General features: G+C 39.7%; 1 long non-coding RNA gene across 7 annotated transcripts in view; it reads right to left on the bottom strand.

The window, feature by feature from the left end:
• The window catches only part of LOC108588354 (uncharacterized), a 160,536-nt gene that overhangs the window by 52,130 nt on the left and 83,512 nt on the right, over positions 1–24,894 (bottom strand). The gene's annotated exons all lie outside the window — the stretch shown is intronic.

Below are 24,894 nucleotides of genomic sequence, written 5' to 3' on the forward strand. Positions count from 1 at the left end.
GATGACAGTGTGAGACTGTCTCAAAAAATAAATAAGGGGTCCAAAGTGGCTCCCGCCGGAGGTCGTGGCGCTTGCGAAGGTGAGGTCAACAGTTCAAAGCTAACCTGAGCAACCTCATAAGCTCAAACGGATTGGCAAATAAATAAATAAATACATTTTCAACTTAGTGTATTTTCCCCCTTTTTTTATTCCATAGAAACAGAATCTCTCTGTGTTGCCCAGGCTGGTCTTGAACTCCTGGGATAAAGCAATCTTCTCACATTGACCACCCAAAGTGCTGGGATTACAGATGTGAGCTACACTTGGCTGCTATTACCAATTTATGATAGATTTATGGGGACATGACCCCATCATGAGTTAAGGAGCATCTGTAATTATGCTGAAAATGGGGGTGGCTTGTGTGAAAATATGGGGGAGTGTCACAAAACACAAGGGGACCAGGGCCTGCAGGGGGACACCACAGGCTGCCTCTGGCTCAAACCCAGGGCTTCCTCCTCTCTGTCTCCTGCTGCAGGACAGACCCCAGGTTCACAGCTCTGCAAATTCATCCTGTTTGCACTGCAGGACTTTGAATCCACAGCTGGCGGTTGTGGGTGATGTTGGAGCAGGAGCATGGCAGGGAGGACACATCAGGGGTTGCACCTGCAGCCATATTTGCAAGCAGAGCAAGTTCGTTTTCTTTTTTCTTTTCTTTTTGAAATGGAGTTTCGCTCTTGTTGCCCAGGCTGGAGTGCAATGGCATGATCTCAGCTCACCACAACCTCAGTGTCACATATTCAAGCGATTCTCCTGCATCACCCTCCTGAGTAGCCAGGATTACAGGCATGCTAATTTTGTATTTTTAGTAGAGATGGGGTTTCACCATGTTGGCCAGCTGATCTCAAACTCCTGACCTCAAATGGTCCACCTGCCTCAGCCTCCCAAACTGCTGGAATTACAGGCGTTAGCCACCACACCTGGCCCTGGTTGCCCTGTCCTGCCTGCTGGCTCTGTACAGCCTCAGCTTCTCTTCCCCCCATTCCTAACTGATAAAGAGCAACTGCCACTCCCTGAAGTTCTAGGCCACCTTCAATGAGAGCGGTTACAAGCTACATGGGAACACCAAGTACAATCTGGTGAGCTATGTCCCCACCAAACCTCTCTGCATATCCCCTGAGGGCCCCCTTTTCCTTCTTCCCTTACCAGCATAAAGAGCTGAGGAATTTCCAGACAACACAGTCTCTAGCCCTGCTTCGTGGTGGGAAGATGATCAGGCAGCCATCACCTACACACCTGACTTCATTGAAGTGTCACACAGGTCAGGCGCGGTGTGAGCTGGTAATCCCAGCACTTTGAAAGGCTGAGGTGGGTGGATCACAAGGTCAAGAGTTTGAGACCCACCTGACCAACATGGAGAAACCCCGTCTCTACTAAAAATACAAAAATTAGCAGACCGTGGTGGCATGTGCCTATAATCCCAGCTACTCAGTAGGCTGAGGTAGGAGAATCACTTGGACCCTGGAGGCAGAGGTTGCAGTGATCTGAGATTGTACCACTGCACTCCAGCCTGGGTGATAGAGGAAAATCCCATCTCAATAAATAAATAAATAAAATATCACACGGAAGATTCCCACATGGTGTGACAGCAAGGAGCCTAACCCAGCCTGGGGCAGGGCTATAGAACTGAGTTAGCTGGGTAAACTGAGGCATAAGAATTTAGTAGGGGCAATTTCCACAGGGCAGGGACCTGACCAGCTGCAAGTCAGCAACAGCAAACTTCTTTGACCAGGCTCATCACATCCAGATAAGTAAGGAAAACAATCACTTCTCACTGTGGGTCCCTAGAACTCCAGGAGCAAGGGAGTGAAAGCAATCATACTGGGGCCATTGTTTCTTTGAGCGCCCAGAAGCCTTTCACAGGTGATGGAATTAGAACGGAGCAGGGCTTGGCTGAGAGCGGTGGCTCACACCTGGAATCCCAGCACTTTGGGAGGCCGAGGTGGGGGGATCGCCTAGGGTCAGGAGTTGGAGACCAGCCTGGCCAACATGGTGAAACCCCAGCTCTACTAAAAATGCAAAAATTAGCCAGGTGTGGTAGCACTCACCTGTAGTCCCAGCTACTCAGGCAGATGAGGCAGGAGAATCTCTTGAACCTGGGAGGCGGAGGTTGCAGTGAGCCAAGATTGCATCACTGCATTCCAGGCCTGGGTAACAGGGCAAGACTCCATCTCAAAAAAAAAAAAGTCGGGTCAGGGGACAGAGTGGGGCTAAGTGGCTTCCAGTTTCACCTCTCCTCCAACACCCCATCTCTCCCACAGTCCTGAGTTGGGGGATGCCCATGGTGTTCCACAGGTGCACTTGGGATTTTCTCTCCTGACCCCACAGGATATTTACCTAAAACAGAAGCAGCACTGAGGCAGGACCGGCCCAACTTCACTTCCAGTTATGCTGTCTCATGGACAGAGGTGGGGACTGGGCTGCCTATGGGGGGCCTCTTAGCAGAAGCAGAGAGAAGCAGGGCTAAGATCATAACCCCAGCTAAAGAACAGTTAAACAGGATGATTAAAACACTTTACCAGAGCCAGGTGAGGTGGCTCACGCCTGTAATCCCAGCACTCTGGGAGGCCAAGGTGGGTGGGTCACCTGAGGCCAGGAGTTCGAGACCAGCCTGGCCAACATTGTGAAACCCTGTCTCTACTAAAAATACAAAAATGAGCTAGGTGTGGTGGCAGGTGCCTGTAATCTCAGCTACTCAGGAGGCCAAGGCATGAGAATGGCTTGAACCTGGGAGAAGGAGGTTGCAGTGAGGCCAGATCATGCCACTGCACTCCAGCCTGGGTAACACAGTGAGACTCCATCTCAACAACAACAAAACATTTTACAAATGGTGGTCCCTCAAAACACTTACACACAGCATTACCATTTGCTCTAACAAAGCCACTGCCATCCATCCCAAAAGAATAGAAAGCAGGAACTCTGAGAGGTATTTGCACACCTGTGCTCACAGCAGCATGATTCACAAACGCCAAAAGGAATAATCAACCGACAGGTCCACCATCAGATGAAAACATAAACACAGTGTGATCTATCTGCACAGCAGAATATGACTCAGACTTAAGAAGGAAGGGAGGCTGGGTGAGGTGGCTCCCACCTGTAATCCCAGCACTCTAGGAGATCTCGGTGAGTGGAGACTCTGTCTTGACAAAATAAATACATACAAATAAAGAGAAATAACAAAGGAAGTGAGAATATATCGTGAGTGACTCTAATAAGTAAGGATTGAAAGCGTTCTCAGCTGCTGAGAGCATTACTACCAACAAGTTCAGTTTTGTTCCTTTTCCTGGCTGGGAAGACCTGCACTTTTGCCCCAGGACTCACCTTTCTGTACATGAAGCCAGTGATGGCCGACTGCAGCCTTATCTGCAGTACCTGAGGAGGTACGTGTTCTGCTGCTTAAACAGCATCTGCAGGCAGGCCGAGAGGAACATCAGCACTGTGATAAGGTAGCCCTTCCAGGCCAGAGACTTAGGATCACCAATAAACTCCAGAAAAAGTCTTGCAGGGGTAGGAGGGAGAAGGTACAGCTGGTGAGAGTAGGTGCCCATGTGTGTTGCCTTTGCCCAAACCAGGCCAGGTGTGGAGGATCAGTCAGCGTGGTTGACTTTTTCACAATCATGATCTCGAGTATTTCCCCCACTGTCCATGCTTCTTTTCAATCTTACTGCAGCTCCTGAAGATCAAGAGATGGTGTTTTTCTCCCCGCTCCCTTGTTATGGGCTAAGTTGTATGTGTTCCTCACAAAATTTGAATGTTGAAGCCCCAACCCCCGGTACCTCTCAATGTGACTGTATTTGGAAATAGGGCCTTTAAAGAGGCAATCAAGTTAAAATGAGGTCATTAGGCTGGGCCCTCACCCAGTCTGAAGTCCTAATAAGAGAAGAAAATGTGGACACACAGGGAGACACCCAGGTGGACACAGAGGAAAAACCATAAGAGTATACAGGGAGGAGGTAGCCAACTGCATGCCAGAGGCAGAGGCCTCAGATGGAGCCAACTTGCAGATACCTGATCTGGAACTTCCAGCCACCAGAAACATGAGGAAAATACATTTCTGTTGTTAAAGCTACTCAGCCTGTGATGCTCTGTTATGGCAGCTGAGCAGACACCACTTGGACCTGGGCTGGCCACAAAGCCACCTTTGACCAACAGAGTAGAGTGGAGGTAAAGCTATGCCAGCTGTGAGCCTCAAGAGAAAATGTAGCTTTTGGCCTATTGCTTAGAACCCTCCCAGCAGCCACATGAACATATCTGAGCTAGGTTTTGGAGGATGGGAACCCATGTGGAATAGAAAGCCATCCCAGCTTCAGACACAACTGCAGGCACATAAGAAAACCCAGTCAAGAAAAGAAAAGCCACCCAGCTGAGCCCAGTCCATGTTACTGACCCACATTACTATGAACTAAATAAATGATGCTTATAAATTTAAGCCACTAATTTTGGGGCATTTTACAACAAAAGCTAATTTATACAGTCAGGAAAGAGCTTGCTTATTAGCCCCTGTGAAGGACAGTCACTTTCTCATTAATCATTTCCCTTTTAGAGTATCCTTCCCACCCACCTTCCAGTGTCCCCAGCACCAGATCTATAGGCAGAGGCATGAGAGCCGAAGCCCTCTGACCCTGAAGGGATGCCATTAAGAGACCATCAGCCTTAGCAGAGCTCCTGAAGTCTGGACTCACCTAAGCAGCTTGGGGACAGTGAACCTGAAGACATCACTGATGAAGAGGCTGTGGGTCCCATGAAGAAGGTAGAATGAAACACCTGCCAGGTGGCCCACAGCAGGGGGTCCCACTGCCTCCCTTTTTGCCACAGGAATTGCTCAGTCTCTGGAGCCTCCATGCCACTGCCTCCTTTTTTTTAAACACTATTGCCTTGGTGTGCCTTAAAGGAAGGGAGAGGCTGGCTCTGGGTCCCATTTTATACTCTCAGCCACCAGCAGCAGGGCAGGCATTAAAAGCTTGTTTTCCTAACAATGGGCCTGGATGGGTATAGCGCCAGCCTGGCCCTCTCACCTGTGCCTCCTTATCTCCCTAAGTACCCATTTAAGAGGCAGTCACAGGAGTTTTGGGGGAAGGGCAGGACGGCAGCGCTGAGGACTCTTAGATGGCCATGGGAAAGCACACATATTGAGCACCTACTATATACCAGACACTCCCCAGTCATCCTAAGACCCCCAGCAAGCCAAATGTTGTTCTCATTTCACAGATGAGAAAACTGAAGCTCAAAGAAGCGAACTTGTCCAAGGGCACACAGCGAATAAGTAAAAGCTGGGATTCAATTCCATCTCTCTGCCTCCAGAGCCCATGCACTTTTCTTTTTGTTTTGAGATGAAGTCTCACTCTGTCACCCAGGCTGCAGTGCAGTGGTGAGATCTCGGCTTACTGCAACCTCTGCTTGCTGGATTCAAGTGATTCTTTCACCTCAGCCTCCTGAGTAGTTGGGATTACAGGCAAATGCCACCACACCCAGCTAATTTTTGTATATTTAAGAGATGGGGTTTCACCATGTTGGCCAGGCTGGTTTTGAAATCCTACCTTAGGTAATCCACCAGCTTCAGCCTCCCAAAGTGCTGACACTACAGGCCTGAGCCACTGCACCCAGCCTCCCATGTATTTTTCAATCTATCATGTTGTCAACCTGCAGGAAGAACAGCACCCCCTCTTCCACATGCACAACCAGCCAGCCCTTAGGTGGTTTTGTGGCCTAATCTGGTGTTTGGTTTGGCATCTATGGAGGGTTGTGGCTCAGCTCTGTTACTGAGTGGGCATGGCCTGCTGCTCACAGGTATTTTAGCATTTGTGTCTCAAAGCCAAGAAGATGCCCCTTCCATGCAGAGACAATCCCTGAACACCCTTCCTGTCTGACCCCACCATTTCATTCATTGCCTTCATAGCCTTGCCCATGGCACCAACCCTCTCTTTGTCTTGTTAGAACCCCAGGTGGGTAGACTTTGCCTGAGTTTATTACCAAGATGTCCATAGTATCGAGTCCAGCTCATGCACACAGTAGGAGCCCAATAAATACTTGTCAAAAGAATGGGAAAAGCAGACTGATATGTGCAAAAGAGCCTAACAAGAGTGCCCAGCACATACTGTTATAAACATTTATAGAAGGAAGGATGGAGCCTGGCTGAGTGGACAGAACTTGGCTTTGGAGCCAGAAACTATGTTCCAGTGCCTACTCTGTCTCCTCTTCTCTGAGCCTTAGTGTTTCAATCTGTAAAACGGGGTTAGGGAAGAGTTGAATGGGAAGGTTTTTTTTTGGCTGGAGATTTTACTCAGTTCTGTTCTAGCTGTTTGCCTGGAGAGTCACTGTGTTCAGCCTGCAGGCTCCATAGCAGGCATTTTCCTCTTCTGGAGGTCTCACCTACCATCAAGGAAGAGGTCCAGATTGCTGTCTGATGTCTGGTCTTTGGACTGAAGGCCATTTAGTGGAGGACTCACAAATGACTATGCGGAAAGGCAGGGGGTATGCATGAGTGGCATGGGCAAGGTGTGAGTTGGGGGATACAAAATGAGTGGTGAAGGCCAGGTGTGGTGGCTCACACCTGTAATACCAGCACTTTGGGAGGCCAAGGTGGGCAGATAACCTTAGGTCAGGAGTTCAAGACCAGCCTGATAACCTGAGCAACATAGAGAAACCCAGCCTCTAATAAAAAATTAAAAAATTAGCTAGATCTGGTGGCAGGTACTTGTGGTCCCAGCTACCTGGGAAACTAAGGAAGGAGAATCATTTGAACCTGGGATGTGGAGCTTGCAATGAGGCAAGATGGTGACACTGTACTCCAGCCAGGGTGACAGAAGCAGAGAGAAGAAGGGAGGGAGGGAAGGAAGGAGGGGAGGAAAGAAGGAGGTGGGGAGGGAGAAAGGAATAAAGAAAAAGAAACAGAGAAAGAGAAAGAAAGAAACAAAGAGAAAGACAGGAAGGAAGATGAGAGAAAAAAGGAAGAGAGAAAGAAAGAGATGAAAAAAGAAAGGGAGAGAAAAGAAGGAAGAAAAAAAGGAAGGAAGGGAAGGAAGATAAGAGAGGAAAGAAAAAGATACATGCACACATATGCTTATTGCAGCATGATTCCCAATAACAAAGACATGAAACCAACTTAAGTGCCCATCAATGGTAGACTAATAAAGAAAATGTGGTACACATACACCATGGAATATAATGGAGCCATAAAACAGAATGAGGTCCTGTCCTTTGCAGCAACATGGAGGAAGGTAAAAGCCATTATCTTATATAAACTAACAGAGGAACAGAAAACCACATACTACATGTTCTCACAAGTAAAAGCTCAACATTAAGTACACATGGAAACAACAGACACTGGGACTTATTTGAGGCTGGAGGGAAGGAGAATGGTTAAGACTGAAAAACTACCTATCAGGTAAAGTGCCTACCACAAACGTGACTAAATAATCTGTACACAAATCCCCAGGGACACCTCCGAACCTAAAATAAAAGTTTAAAAAAAACTGATAAACTAAATCAAAAGAAAGCATAAGAAAAGGAAAATGTGAGATAATAACAGTAGATATAATAAATACTTTGGTACCTTAAAAAAAGGAAATAGACAAATTAGTAAGAAGGGAAATAAGCATAAAAGCATAAAAAGATGAAAAAAATTATGTTAAGTTAACTCTAATTATAAGGGACTATTTTGCATAACTCTGCAAATACATTTGAAATCTGCATTTATTACTATCCTATACAACGTCTAAATCGTAAAAATGTCCTACATCTGCACTGTTCAATATGTAGCCACTAGTTACATGTGTTGAATGAATACTTGTACACTTCAATGTGACTCATGTGAGTGAGAAACTGTATTTTTTCTAATTATTAATTTATTTAACTTCTAATTATAATTAGTTTACATTTGAATGGTCTCATGCAGTTAGTGGCTATTGTATCAGAAAGCATAGAAGATGGAATAGAAATTTTCTTAAGACAGTGTTGTTTACCAAAGTTAAATCCAAACTGTATTTATTTAAAAAACAAAAAGCTTAAAGAGACCAACTCTATAAAGAAATAAAGTTATTAAATAATCTCATTCTCTCCCTCTCACACACACACACACACACATACACACAGGTGTTACAAAACAAAGGAAAGCTCTTCTTTATAACACGGAACAGGACTTTGATGAAGTACTACTCATGGCCCAAATCCTGCTGCAGACCATTTTCCTGCAGTCCATGAGCTAATAATTTTTACACAGCTAAAAAAGAAATAGAATATGTAACAGAGACCATATGTTGCCCACAAAGCCTAAAATACTTAGAATGTGGCTCTTTACTGGAAAAATCTACTGGCCCCTGAGCTAGAAAAATGCCTGAAATTTAAAATCACCGTTTTGCAAATACCATCAAGGTAATATGAGATTCTGGCATGAAATTACTCCTAACACTATACACTAACATATTGTTAGGAAAAGGACATTTATATATCTCTATTACCCATAAAATGTTTATTAAGTACAGAATTTAAAATGAAAAGATGAAACTTAGCTTCACAAATATTGAGATAAAGTGACATTATAAACTTCTCGATGCAGTGCAATGGGAAACATAATATTTGCCTAAACATTTTTTCTAATCCAGAAGAACAGTTAGATGAATCCAGTTTGAGAAACATTCTATGAGACAATTAGTCTGGACTCTTCAAAAATGTCAAGGTTGTAAAAGATGAGGGAAAAGGGTAGAGGGGAAGCAATATTCTAGACTGATGAAAATAAGAAACATAAAGGGGAAATCACCACAGATTCCACAGAAATTCAAACCATCATCAGAGAATATTACAAACAACTCTAGGCACATAAACTAGTAAACATGGAAGAAATGGATAAATTCCTGGACTCCTGTGTCCTCCCAAGCCTAAACCAGGAGGAAGCTGAAACTATGAATAGACCAATAACAAGGGCAGAAGTCGAGGCAGCAATTAAGAGCCTACCACACACAAAAAGCCCAGGTCCAGACGGGTTCACAGCCGAATTCTACCAGACACACAAAGAGGAGCTGGTACCATTCCTTCTAAAACTATTCCAAATAATCCAAAAAGAGGGAATCCTTCCCAAATCATTCTATGAGACCAACATCATCCTGATACCAAAACCCGGCAGAGATCCAACAAGAAAAGAAATCTTCAGGCCAATATCCATGATGAACATAGATGCAAAAATCTTCAATAAAATATTGGCAAGCCGATTGCAACAGCAAATCAAAAAACTTATTCATCATGATCAAGTAGGATTCATCCCGGGGATGCAAGGCTGGTTCAACATACGCAAGTCTATCAACGTAATTCACCACATAAACAGAACCAAAAACAAAAACCACATGATTATCTCAATTGATGCAGAGAAGGCATTTGACAAAATTCAACAGCCCTTTATGCTAAAAACCCTCAATAAACTTGGTATCGATGGAACGTATCTCAAAGTAATAAAAGCTATTTATGACAAACCAACAGCCAATATCATACTGAATGGGCAAAAACTGGAAGCATTCCCTTTGAAATCCGGCACTAGACAAGGATGCCCTCTGTCACCACTCCTATTCAATATAGTTCTGGAAGTTCTAGCCAGAGCAATCAGGCAAGAAAAAGAAATAAAGGGTATTCAAATAGGAAAGGTGGAAGCCAAATTGTCTCTATCTGTGGATGACATGATAGTATACCTAGAAGACCCCATCGCCTCAGCCCAAAAACTCCTGAAACTGATAAGCAACTTCAGCAAAGTCTCAGGATATAAAATCAATGTGCAAAAATCACAAGCATTCCTATACACCAATAACAGACTTAAAGCCAAATCAAGAACGAACTGCCATTCACAATTGCTACAAAAAGAATAAAATACCTAGGAATACAACTCACAAGGAATGTAAGGGACCTCTTCAAGGAGAACTACAAACCACTGCTCAATGAAATCAGAGAGGACACAAACAGATGGAGAAACATTCCATGTTCATGGTTAGGAAGAATTAATATCGTGAAAATGGCTATACTGCCCAAAGTAATTTACAGAATCAATGCTATACCCATCAAGCTACCATTGACTTTCTTCACAGAACTGGAAAAAACCACCATGAACTTCATATGGAACCAAAAGAGAGCCCGCATAGCCAAGTCAATTCTAAGCAAAAAGAACACAGCGGGGGGCATCACACTACCGGATTTCAAACTATACTACAAGGCTACAGTAATCAAAACAGCATGGTACTGGTACCAAAACAGAGATATAGACCAATGGAACAGAACAGAGGCACCGGAGGCAAAACAACATATCTACAACTATACAATCTTTGATAAACCTGACAAAAACAAGCAATGGGGAAAGGATTCCCTGTTTAACAAATGGTGTTGGGAAAACTGGCTAGCCATGTGCAGAAAGCAGAAACTAGACCCCTTCCTGACACCTTACACCAAAATTAACTCCAGATGGATTAAAGACTTAGACATAAGACCTGGCACGATAAAAATCCTAGAAGGAAATCTAGGCAAAACTATCCAGGACATAGGAGTAGGCAAGGACTTCATGAACAAAACACCAAAAGCATTGGCAACAAAAGCCAAAATAGACAAATGGGACCTAATGAAACTCCACAGCTTCTGCACGGCAAAAGAAACAGTCACTAGAGTGAATCAGCAACCAACAGAATGGGAAAAAATTTTTGCAGTTTACCCATCTGACAAAGGGCTGATAACCAGAATTTACAAAGAACTCAAACAGATTTACAGGAAAAAAACAAACAAGCCCATTCAAAAGTGGGCAAAGGATATGAACAGACACTTTACAAAAGAAGACATACATGAGACCAACAGTCATATGAAAACATGCTCATTGTCACTGGTCATCAGAGAGATGCAAATCAAAACCACATTGAGATACCATCTCACGCCAGTTAGAATGGCGATCATTAAAAAATCTGGAGACAACAGATGCTGGAGAGGATGTGGAGAAAAAGGAACACTTTTACACTGTTGGTGGGAGTGTAAATTAGTTCAACCATTGTGGAAGACAGTGTGGCGATTCCTCAAGACCTTAGAAATAGAAATTCCATTTGACCCAGCAATCCCATTACTGGGTATATATCCAAAGGAGTATAAATCGTTCTACTATAAGGACACATGTACACGAATGTTCATGGCAGCACTGTTTACAATAGCAAAGACCTGGAATCAACCCAAATGCCCATTGATAATAGACTGGATTGGAAAAATGTGGCATATATACACCATGGAATATTATGCAGCAATCAGAAATGATGAGTTTGTGTCGTTTGTGGGGACATGGATGAATCTGGAGAACATCATCCTCAGCAAACTGACACAAGAACAGAAAATGAAATACCGCATATTCTCACTCATAGGTGGGTGATGAAAAATGAGAACACATGGACACAGGGAGGGGAATACTAAACACTGGGGTCTATTGGGGGGAAAAGGGGAGGGCCAGTGGGAGGGGAGGTGGGGAGGGTTAGCCTGGGGAGAAATGCCAAATGTGGGTGAAGGGGAGAAAGGAAGCAAAACACACTGCCATGTGTGTACCTACGCAACTGTCTTGCATGTTCTGCTCATGTACCCCAAAACCTAAAATGCAATAAAAAATTAAATAAATAAATTAATTAAAAGTTATCTTTTAAGAAAAAAAAAAAGAAAATAAGAAACATAACAAATAAATCCAATATAAGATCCCTGACTAATACAAAGAATATTTGAGAGCAAGTGGAGATGTTTAAATGTAGACTGTATATTACATAATATTAATTATCAGTAGCAAATGTCTTGTAATTGTTATTGTAGTAATATAAAAGAATGTGCTAATTTTGGGAAAACTCCCTTAAGTATTTTTGTATAATTTTGATGTCTGCGATTTGCTTTCAAATAGTTCAGAGCTCCCCAAAATGTGAGTGTGTGCATGTATATGTACGTGTGTGTAAGAGAGAGAAAATGAGTGTGTATGTGAAGAGGAAAGGAGACATAGAGACACACAAAGCCAATCCCAGAAAATCTTAATTTGTGAATCTAAATAAAGGGCACATGTGTCTTTACATTACTCCGTTTTCAACTTTTCTGTTTGAAGTTAAAAGCTGGAAGAATTTTTTAAAGGCACTTGTTTATTCAGGGTGAACATGATCTTCAAATTTCTTTGCGAGATGTTGGTTTTCTGTAGTTTTTAATACTTGTGTGCCACCTGATTGCCTTGTGACAAAATAAACTTACTTATGGAAGAAAAACTGTCTGTGTAGCCATAAAGCCAAACAATTGCTTCACTGAATAGAAAAAGAAAGTATGAAGTTTATTGCAGGTAATATTGTTATAAACTGTTATTTTCCTAGTACAGTATAACCAATTATTACCTTGTAATGTTAGTCAGCATTTACTAATAAAGAGAGACAAACAGGCAGTATTTATACACAATTACACTGAGACCACTTCCTTATAGCCTGAAAAACAATATGGCAAACATTAATAGAAGGTACAGGAGGTGTTTTTTCATGATTTACAGGACAAGAAATCACACTATCTTCTTCTACTAGATGATTAACTATTCTGTGAAACATATTTGGGTTTATGGTTATAATAGACAAGAATACAAGGTGCATAAGCAACCTTGTCATCTTTCATTATTACAATCTTGCCAATCATGAAGGAAGCAAAAAATGTCACAAGTAGATAGGAACATTGGCCTAAGAGGAAGAAGACCAGTTATGGCTTCAGCTCTGCTTCCAAATAGCCCCAATAGTTTTTGTTAAATCATTTCCCTTCTCTGAGCTTTAGTTTCCTCATCTATCAAATGTGGCAGCTGAACTGAATTAAGATTGTTGGATCTGCAAGATCAAGAGCCATTTATTCTTCAAGGACTGGGAGACAAGATGGCAATTTAGAACAATTTTATAAGAAATAAAAATTTAATGTGATGTGAAAATTATTCATTAGAATTCAACAGGACACAGGGAGAGGAGACCAAGAGATAGCTAAAAATTATTATCAGCTTCAAGGAGTCACTCCCTTCTAAGACCTAGGGACTGCACTCGGTGGGGAGAGACACTTCACCAGAGGCCCAGAACGCTTTGGATGAAGAATGGCCACAAGAGGAAGGGTGGAAATTACACTGGGCCAAGAAGATTCCCATTGACTCCTTGTGTGATACGACTTTTCTTTCAAAACTCACAAAAATCTTTATATTTTTGCTGGATTATACTTTTTAAATGAATTCTAGAAAGAAGTAGTATTTGGCAACCAGGTAGCAATAGAAATTGAAAAGTCCCCCAGAATTAGAAGAGGAAACTCTGAGGAAGTAAATCCAGAAATACTCCAAAACTATGAAATTGGGTTGTATAGAGCAACCCTTCATTAAACTCTATCTTAGAAAACTACTGCATTTTATATTTCATATGGGACTTTGCCAACAAGGATATTTTGCTTAACAAACAAAAATGTGAAGACTGCATCCAACCAGGTAAGGACATAACAAGCACACTCTTCCACTGTAGGTTCTCACCAGAGGACTCTGTGACTAGACATACATATATATATAATATATATATACATATAATGCACATATTGTACATATATATATTATATATATATACACACACACAAAGGCAGACCTTCAGCCTCTCCAAACAGCTGCCTTAATTAACCCAGTCTTGCAGTCAGCTATGATAAGCACTTGGCATGCACCTCTAAGGGCTCTTCCACATCAGACTCCTCTGTCAGAGACCAATGGACCAGACCAGGAATCCTTGTCTTCTTTGCTCCCAGTTGGACTTGCTCATTTATCCTTTTCTCCTATCTCTTTCTCCTCTTGATGTTAAGTGCTACCTTGTTTTTTGTGGAATATATAACCTATAATATTTAGATATTGGTTAAATATACTATTATATATGGTATGCAATATAGACTGACTTGTCAAATGAATTGAGTCTGTGTCGCCCATGGCTCTGACTACAGAGTGAATGGGAAGTGCTAAGGAGAACTGTCTCCTTGGGAACTCCATGTAGCTCATGGCTTCTGTGATTAGAAATTCTCTGAAGAACTGAAAGAATTAGGATGAGTTCTTTCAATAGAAGTGTGACATGTGGAAAGACACACACACGTGTGAACCAGGACACCTCTAACCTTGCACTGCTGATGACATGGGGCATTGAGAAAAAATTGCCTAAACTACTGAGGACATAGATGTCACCAAGTGAGGTATAGGTTAAATCAAGCAGAGTAAGACCATAGGTAAATAGAATGCTTTGGAAATTGATTATTGGGTTAACTCTGAGTTAATTTGGAACACTTATCAGTCTATTCAGTTGTGTGTGTGTGTGATTTTTTTAAGTACACAGGCAAATTTTCTTTCCTAAATAGGCACAGTCTCCAGAACATTACTGAATCTTCCTTTGATCATTTTACATCTTACATTTCTGAGTCATTTTAAACATCATTACCTCTGTATAGAAATTGTAAATATGGGATATAAACACTGGATTGAATCTGTACAGGATTCATGCATCCCTGGAAGGTGATTTTTGGAGGGACATGAAAATCTCAAGTGTGAACTAGTTTCTACTCTTTGTCTTCTTCTCAAGAAATATGAGTATAGCAGCAACAACAAAAAAATTAAGTTGAAAATTCTGGTTAGTTTGGGCTCATAAATTTATCAAATCCTTACCATATTTTGCTTTGAATCAAAGTGAATGAAATTAAATCTATATTTCCTAGTCTAATTCCCTTTAGTGAGACTGTATTCTTTCAACAGCTATTAGAGAAACATTTTTTTTTTTTTTTTTTGCACACACATTTTCTTTTCTTTTCTTTTTTTTTTTTTTTTAATTAGACGGAGTTTCGCTCTTGTTACCCAGGCTGGAGTGCAATGGCGCGATCTCGGCTCACCGCAACCTCCGCCTCCTGGGTTCAGGCAATTCTCCTGCCTCAGCGTCCTGAGTAGCTGGGATTACAGGCACGAGCCACCATGCCCAGCTAATTTTTTGTATTTTTAGTAGAGACGGGGTTTCACCATGTTGACCAGGATGGTCTCGATCTCTTGACCTCCTGATTCACGTGCCTCGGCCTCCCAAAGTGCTGGGATTACAGGCGTGAGCCACTGCACCCCGCTGCCCACACATTTTCAAAGAAGTTTCCGGAGCTTACAACACATAGGCCATCATTTAAACTGTAAGAATTCAGAAGCAGAAATTCTACTCACAATTGAACTTCACTGTGTTGGCTGACATTTTAAATTCTAATTATACTGTAGAACAAACCCAGATTGAAACGTTGAGGACAAGTTATATGTATTGTTTGTACTGGAAAGCTGCATCATTAGCAGAGTCTTTGATACAACCCAGCAAGTTCTGTTTAAGATGTTTATGCTCCCAGGAGTTTTTCCTAGTGTTCTTCCATTAGACGATATGTACACAGAGCAGTATTCACAAACTCTGAGTGGCATTGACATTAATTTCTAATAATGTTTAGAAACATTTGTAAAATTTCTAAACATTATTAGAAATTAACAATGGGGCACCATCCTCCATATACAATGGGCACGCTAAATCAATGACCATTATTTGATGCACTATATCCCAAAGAAAAAATATATGGGTCTCAGAATTAAGGCATGGAAGCCACAATGGCTCCTGTTACTATCACCCCCAGTAACCCACTTTGGGAAGGCGTGCTTCCCATTTCCACAATTCTGGGCACCACAGGTGTAGAGAACTCTTCCACCAGCAGATAGAAAATACAGCTGCCACTTCCACATTTTGGGCATCTTGTATCCAGGGCCAACAACAACAACAAAAAGAATAGGGATAATTGCCATCCTGAATACCTGGCCTAGTCATCAGGAGGAAAGCTGCTATTACACATTTGAGAAGTGAGCAATCAGCGTAATGCCAAGGTTGTTGGCACACATTAGTATTCCATCATCTAATTTTAATCATAAACCCAAAATTGCCATAACCATAGCCTAAGAAAAGTAAACATGAACTTGGTCCCTGCAGGAAGGAAGTTGTGGGCTACCCACAAAGTTAGCATCCTTCTACCATTATAAGAACTAAGGTAAAGGGCTCTAGAATGAATCAGAGAGTTTAGCCTACAGCTCTGCCTCCCCAGTAGCAGCTGGGGTTGCAATTTGTCCTACTAACCTTTTTCCCTTATAATCTTACAAGTTTCTCCAAAGAGAATGTCCCACCAGAGTCCTAAAGGAGCCACCCTGAGAAATTATATGAGACAAACGGCCACAGAGATATGGAGGAATTGTCATGAATACTGCAGTGCCCAGATCTCTCTGCCCTATTCCCTTCAAGACTAAAGGATATATACCTCGAGCTGGGTATGACCTCACTGAAAGAGATTACCTCTTCTCCAGTGAATCCCTACCCAAGTACTGAGGATAAACAACTAGCTCCTCTCTCCAAAGGGGAACAACTCTGTGAGGCTACCCAAGCTTCAGGGCTCCCTTTGGAGTCAGCTGCATCAATGTTGTGGTGTTTCGCGACCCAAATTCTTCCTATGCCCAACCCTGATTCTTTCCTTTTCCTCACACCTTAAGTGCTAAGCCCAAGTCCACTCCGTAAGAAACATCCTTCACACTCGTTTCCATCTGAGTCTGTTTTCTGTGGTAGTCAAACTACAATAAATTTTAAGTATCCCTGGCATACTAACAGCAAAAAGTTAATATTGCTATTTTACTTGTGCTGTAAATTTTTCATAGTTTTGCCGTATTTTTTCTCTTATTATCATTTAAGGGCAAAGAAAATTCCTCAATTAAATGTCTTTATACCCTAACAAGGGCTGTACTATACAAAATCATTTTTAAATATATGAGATCTTTGATTCCTCGAATATAAATACATGTTTAACATGGCCAAACAATGTTAAGACAAACAGAAAAAGAGAAAATTTAATTATGGAATAAAATATTTGGGTATTTGAAGCAAAAAAATGGCTAAAATGTTAATTGAACTTAATTGGCATATAACCTGAGACTGATCCAATATATCAAAAATCAAGTGGCTTCTACACTCTGATCAGATTGTAATACCATTTACTAGGCTTTCTTTCTTGTTTTCTTCTCCCTTTATTTGCTCATCTCTTCATCTCTGGAATCTGTTTCTAAGCCTGGAATTTCAGTAGCTGTACTTTCCTACCCACTGTTATTTATCTCTGAAAGCTGTCTACCACCCTGGATGTGCCTGCCTCTTTATTAGCTATCTGCTGACTCGAGGCACCTGCTGCCTAGTCCTGCAGTATCTAGCAGTGTCCAGTAACTGCCTTAGACCCCTTGACCTGGGTAAATTTTATTTCTTCTTAATGGAGAATGCAATGGAGTCACTGCTTACTCCTGGGTTAGGTTCTAACAGTCTATTAGGTGAAAAAAATATATAGATCACTGATAATACTCTTGCAAATCTTATCAGATAAGAAAAAAGGAAGTGTATCTCAAAAATGCCCCATTGCTGTTTTTTTTTTTTGTTTTTTGTTTTTTGTTTTTTTTGCCAGCATCTGAATCAATCACTATGAAATGATTAGTTTTCATTTAAGGTAATATATTATTCAAATCAGTGCTGTGTTTAAATACAAAAGTTCCACTTAGCTTAGTAAGATGCTGACACTTTAAAAGGCATGAGGGAAAGGCCATTTCTGTTCATTGAAGGAACTTACTGGAAGATTCCCCTGCATGATTTAAAGGATTACTTTTCCTTAATCTTTTATTTTTGTTGGTTATTATACTTAATTCTTTGTAATTTATTTACCAACAATATTTGTATATTTTTATGGCATACATGTGATACATTGATACATTCATGGAATGTATAATGATCAAATCATGTTATTGATCAGGTATTTAGGATAGTCATCACCTCAAATATTTATCATTTATTTGTGTTGGGAACATTTCAAATCTTCTAGCTATTTTGAAATACACATTGTTAATTATAGTCACCCTACTGTGCTATCGAACACAGATATTTATTTCTTCCAACTAATGTTTGCAACCATTGACTAACCTCTCTATATCCCCTCCAACATACATAAACACATCCCTGTCTCTAGTAACCATCTTTCTACACTCTACCTTCATGAGGTCAGCATTTTTTAGCTCCAACATATGAGTGAGAACATGTGTTACTTGTCAGGGTCTGCATTATTTCTCTTACTTTAATGGCGTCCAATTTCATCCATGTTGCTGCAAATGAAAAGATTTTTATTCTATTCTATGGCTGAATAGAATTCCCTTGTGTATATATACCACATTTTCTTTACCATTCGTCTGTTGATGGACATGCAGGTTGACTCGATATTCTAGCGATTGTGAACAGTGCTGCAATAAACATGGGGTTGCAGGTCTCCCTTTGATATAGTGATTGCCTTTTCTTTGAAGAAATACCCAGAAGTGGGATTTGTGGATCATATGGTAGTTCCATTTTTAGTTGTTTGAGAACTCTATACTGTTTACTATCATAGGTGTACTAAATTACACTCCCATCAACAGAATGTAAGTATTCCCTTTTTCCAGCATCCTTGCAAGCATTTATTTTCTTTTTAATAATAGCTCTCCTAACTGGGGAAGATGACAACCCTGATTATTAGTGATGCTGAGCATTTTTTTCAAAGACCTGTTGGCCATTTATACTTTAATTCTTATGAATTAAAAACACACATATAATATAACCCAGTCAGTTAGGCACGAATTTGATAACTATGAGATCGATTAACCCTGGGAAGTGGCAGGACCTGACCTATGCAAATACTGTATCTTCCTGAACCCTTCCTCCAGAACTACTTTCATGTGACTAACTCTGTTTCCACTCTTTCATACTCTTTCTGTTTACATATTTCTCCCCACTTTCATGTTCCCAACCACTCCATTTTAATCTCAGTGCACGACTGATTTTCAGATTTGCTATTTTGTGTGAGCACTGACCCCAAAAAATACTTCCAATCTGTTTAGCTACTGGATGATTATACAGAATAGAGAAATAAACATAACACTGAATTTATATAACGGTATTGGCCGTTTCTAATCAGATCACCCATGGCAATGAACTCCCACCATCCATCTTGTGGTTCTTTAATATTATAAGCAAATCTATTCCTCTGGGCAGACATTAAACATGAAAGAAATTAACAAAGCTGCACTAATACAATCACAATCCCAATAATTTATAATCTGAGAAAAGAAACTGGTAAACCACATTTTAATTATACAGGTTCATCATGACACATTACTTATGTGACATTTTAAAATTTGTTCACAAAATAATCCACACAAGAAGGTTGTAATACATCATAACCAGATACATTATAAAAGATTACTTTTCTGTCAGTGAATTTCTCCCTAGCCCACCAGATATTTGTAAGAATATCCCTGAAATCAGATATATTCATACTCATTCATTTACCAAGCTGTACAAGTATTTTTAAATATATTACTTTAACATGTTACCAATGAGAGAACAAGTTAGTATAGAAATAAATAGCTGAAAATATTACTGTGTATTCATGGATTTTATATTTGCTTCCAGGTTGCAATACATGGAAAGGTAGAGAGTAACTTAGAAATTAAAACCTGTTAAATTCAGAAATGTGCTGGATAATTTTAAAAGTTGGAACAGCTATATAGATATAAAATCATGTTTCATTTTGGAAAAATAAAAGTTCCTAATATGAGCATTAAAAATGTGAAAATGAATTTCTATAACTTGTGTTTTGACATATCTTAAATTCATTTTTGTCAATGTGCTTTCTTTTGGCAACAGTTCTAGTGATTAATCAAGTTTTAAAACACGTAAAACATGCTCAACCCTTTGACATTCTGGTCATCATGTTTCTTTACCAAGTTGGACACTTGAAAAGAAATGCTATTTAAAAAGTTGTCAAACGGAGGCACGTCTGCCAGGAAACTCTTGTCCAGCAAGAGGGTTCCTACCTGGATAGGGGGGTGCATGGAAAGTAAAAGATGACAGATAGATGGGGTCTGGAAAGTTGAAAAGAAATGCTTCATTACCAACTTTATTGTGCTCAGGATCAGTTTATATACACTTTTGGGTACCTGCACACATCATAATTCCATGAGATAAGAGATAAAGAAAGTCTTAAAGTAGAAAAACAATTTACAACATCATCAAAGGGGTACAAAGAAAAGATCAGATATACAATGGAACCGAGCAGGTGGGTCTCATTATTTGATACAATAGAAAGGTCAGCTAGACAATTAAATTAAGCAGGTGACTTGTTATCTTAGTAAGAAGTTAGTCATTACTTTCTAGAAGAGAATCACATGTTAACTGAGAAAGAACTAAATTAAGACACAATGCATCTTAATACTTTCTTAGAAGATAGTCACATGTTTACTGAGAAAGAACTAAATTAAAAGACACCATGCGTCTTATGACCGCATGACCACCTGGTGATTGTCCACACATGTTTATCTTTAACTTAGATCCTCTTTCCATTCCTGCTTTCCCATAGCTCAACTTCCTTTCAACTGGAGACTCTGTCTGGGCTCAAGCCCATTGTATCGTGTAGCCCAATTTTGGTGGGCCTCACACGGGGGCGTTCCCCACAGTTGTCTATGTTTAAAAACAAATGCCCATTAAAAAGTACTCCCACATGGATTAGCACTTAATGATTCTGATCATTTAAAGACAATTTATTTTGGACAGATTTATTCCAATTTATAGTTGAAGATACTAATATCAGAGAGGTTTGGACTTGCCCAAGATCACAGAGATTTAATTCTGAAAAGCTTCCAATATCATGTTTAGCTTTTATACCACCATACAACTGCTACAATTGGAGTAAATGCACTTTGTTTACACTGGTATCACTAAGCCATAGAGCAGTGACTCACACCGAGTAGTTTAATGAATCTTTTGTAAATGAAAGACCAGAGAAATGAATGAATGTCTGAGGCACTGTTAAGTTCTGTAAGAGAGATAATTTAGCTACTCTTTGGCAGGAAACAAATCCTTACAGCTCATTACAGTGGCAGTTACAGCTCTAGAGATCTCGTAAATTTTGAAGATTCCTAAAACATAAACACCTGAACTCCCAGTTGTACGCTTTATTTAAAAATTTCCACCTCTTCTATGTGAGTCAAGTTAAGTTGGATATAACTATGAGATGTTTCACATAAGCCTCATGGTAACCCCAAGGCAAACATCTATAGGAGATACAAAATAAAAAAAAATAATAATCAAAGCATACTACTACAGAAAATTACATAATTTAAAAGAAAGACTGAAAGGAGGAAAGACAGGAATAATCTACAAAATATCCAGACAGCAATACATAAAATATTTATAGTAAATCTTTACCGATCAATAATTACTCTAAATGTAAATGGTCTAAAATTAATAAAATATACAGAGCAGTTACATAAATTTAAAATAGACCCAACTACATGCTGTCTAAAAGAGACTCATTTCACTTGTAAAGAAACACATAGACTGAAATATGAAATGATAAAAATAGATAGATATACCATACAAATAAAAACCAAAATAGAGAAGGGGTAGCTGTTTACCAGATAAAATACCCTTTATATTCAAAACGTTAAAAAAAGAAAATATAACAATTACCATACAAATGAAAATCAAAATAGAGCAGGAGTAGCTATTTACCAGATAAAATAGCCTTTATATTCAAAACTGTAAAAAACAAAAATATATTAATTATAAATATATATGCACCACCCAACATCAGAGCACCTAAATGTATAAAGCAAATATTAACAGATATGAAGAAAGAGATAGACAGCAACACAATAATTAAAGGAGATTTCAATATCACACTTTCTGCAATAGGAAGATGAACCAGGAGAGAATTAATAAAAAAATGTCGGACTTGACCTATACTTTTTTGTTGACCTATACTTTCAATCAAATGGACCTAAAAAACATATGTAGAAATTCACAGGAAAAAACAATCCAAGATGACTGATCGCTAACATCTTGGGATTGCAGCTCCCAGTGAAAGCGCAGAGAACGAGAGAACACCACACTTTCAGACAATTTTTTGTCGCTCACAGACCAGAAGATTCCCAGTGGAGGAGCCCCACGGGTTGCCAGCACGACTCTTGTGGCCGGCACAGCAGTTTTGCCGGCACCTCAGCGTGGCAGCTCTTGGTGCAGAGTAAAAGGGACCGGTTTTCCTTCTGACTGACGTTTGGAGCTCCGGGAAGGCAGAGTTGCCTATTACAGACTCAAAAATAAAGCCAGACTGGAGATTCCCAAGCAGAAAAGCACCATCAGTCTTAATGCTGCTGTTTTGGCCAGCGCAGTGGGTTGCTCAGCCCTGGGAATTAACAACTTGGACGTCCACTCAGAGACCTAATTTGAAAGTTGGTAATTACAAAGATGACAGGTGGATAAATTTGCAATAATAAGAAGAAACCAGCCTAAAAAGGTTGCTAATACTCAAAATCAGAATGCCTCTCCCTCTAAAGAGGATCACATTTCCTCATCAACAAGGGAACAAAACTTGATGGATAATGAGTGCATTCCATTAACAGAATCAGGCTTCAGAAGGTGGATAATAAGAAACTTCTGTGAGTTAAAAGAACATGTTGTAGCCCAATGTAAAGAAACTAAGAACTTTGAAAAAAGGTTTGATGAAATCCTAATGAGAATAGACAACGTAGAGAGGAATATAAATGAATTAATGGAACTGAAGAATACAATATGGGAACTCTGAGAAGTATGCACGGGTTTAAACACTCGAATTGTTCAAGCAGAAGAAAGGATATCAGAGGTCGAAGACCAACTTAATGAAATAAAATGAGAAGACAAGAATAGAGAAAAAAGGATAAAAAGGAATCAGCAAAGTCTCCAAGAAATGTGGGACTATGTGAAAAGACCAAATTTACGTGTGATAGGTGTACCTGAATGCCACAGAGAGAATGAATCCAAGCTGAAAAATATTCTTCAGGATATTATTCAGGAAAATTTTCCCAACCTAGCAAAGCAGGACAATATTCAACCCTATGTAATACAGAGAACACCACAAAGATATTCCTCAAGAAGAGCAACCCCAAGGCACATAATCGTTAGATTCACCAGGGTTGAGATGAAGGAGAAATTACTAAGGGCAGCCAGAGAGAAAGGTCAAGTTAATTACAAAGGGAAGCCTATCAGACTTACAGCAGATCTCTCAGCAGAAACCCTACAAGCCAGAAGAGAGTGGGGGCCAATATTCAACATCCTTAAAGAACAGAACTTTCAGCCCAGAATTTCATATCCAGCCAAACTAAGCTTCACAACTGAAGGAAAAATAAAATCTTTTATGAACAAGCATGTACTCAGAGATTTTATTACCACCAGGCCTGCTTTACAAGAGCTTCTGAAAGAAGCATTACACATAGAAAGAAACAACCAGCATTAGCCTTTCTAAAAATATACCAAAAAGTAAAGAGCATCAAAATAAAGAAGAATTTACATTAATGAATGGATAAAACACCCAGTTAATATCAAATGGCAGTAATCCTAAATTTAAACTGACTAAATCCCCCAATCAAAAGATACAGCTAAAACCCAACAGTATGCTACATCCAAACTCATTTCACAGGAAAGGATACACAAAGACTCAAAACAAAGGGATGGAGAAAGATTAACCAACCAAATGGAGAGTGAATATAAATAAATAAATAAAAAGCAGGAGTTGCAATTCACGCATCTGATAAAATAGATTTTAAAGCAACAAAGATATAGTAGTAAAAAAATCAAAGCAACAATAAGAGCTAACAATCCTAACACCCAGATAAATAAGACCTATAAAGAGACTTAGACTCAATGAGACAGAAAATTAATAAGGATATCCAGGACTTGAACTCAGATCCAAAACAAGTAAACAATAAATATTTATAGAGCTCTCTACTTTAAATATACAAAATATACATTCTTGTCAATACCACATCACACCTACTCATAGGTTTAAATAAAATATTGATCGACCATTATTAATACCCATTTTTAGAATAAAGCAATATTTCCATTCTCTCTCCCTCTTTTTCTTCCTCTTTCTTCCTCCCCTTCACTCCTTTTTTTTTTCTTTCCTTCTCTCCTTAAAAAAAAAAAAAAATTCACAGGATACATATTCTTCTCAAGCCCACATGAAACATTCCCCAGGATAGATCATATGTTAGATAACAAAACAAGATTAACAAATTTAAGATTAAAAATATATCAAAATCTTTTCTGACTATAATGGTATAAAAGTAGATATTAATAACAGGAAAAAAACCTGGAATATTCTCAAATATAAGAAATCAAAAACCATGCATCTCAACAGCCAATGTGCCAAAAAAATAAGAAATTATAAGAAAAATGTATAAATATATAGAGATAAAAATGGAAACAAAGCATACCAAAACTTATGAGACACAGCAGAAGCAGCTGTAAAAGCAAAGTTTATAGCAATACATGTGTACATCTAAAAGAACAGAGATCACAAATAAACACCTCAACATTACACCAAAAGGAACTAGAAAAAGAAGAACAAACTAAGCCCAAATGTAGCAGAAGGAAGAAAACAATAAGGATCAGTGCCAAAATATATCAAATGAGAATAGAAAAAGTATAGGAAAAATGTCAATAAAACAAAGAGGTGGGTTTATTTTTATTTATTTATTTATTTATTTTTGCAAAAATAAACAAAAGTGAAAAATCCTTAGCTACACCAACTAAGGCAGACAGAAGATTCAAATAAATGAGATCACGGGCCAGGCACTGTGGCTCACGCCTGTAATCCCAGCACTTTGGGAGGTGGAGATGGGCGGTAATGAGGTCAAGCGATCAAGACCATCCTGGTTAATATGGAGAAACCCCACCTCTACTAAAAATTAAAAAAAATTAGCTAGGTGTA

Source organism: Callithrix jacchus, chromosome 15 (genome assembly GCF_049354715.1).
Source record: "Callithrix jacchus isolate 240 chromosome 15, calJac240_pri, whole genome shotgun sequence".
Classification (NCBI taxonomy): Eukaryota; Metazoa; Chordata; class Mammalia; order Primates; family Cebidae; genus Callithrix; species Callithrix jacchus.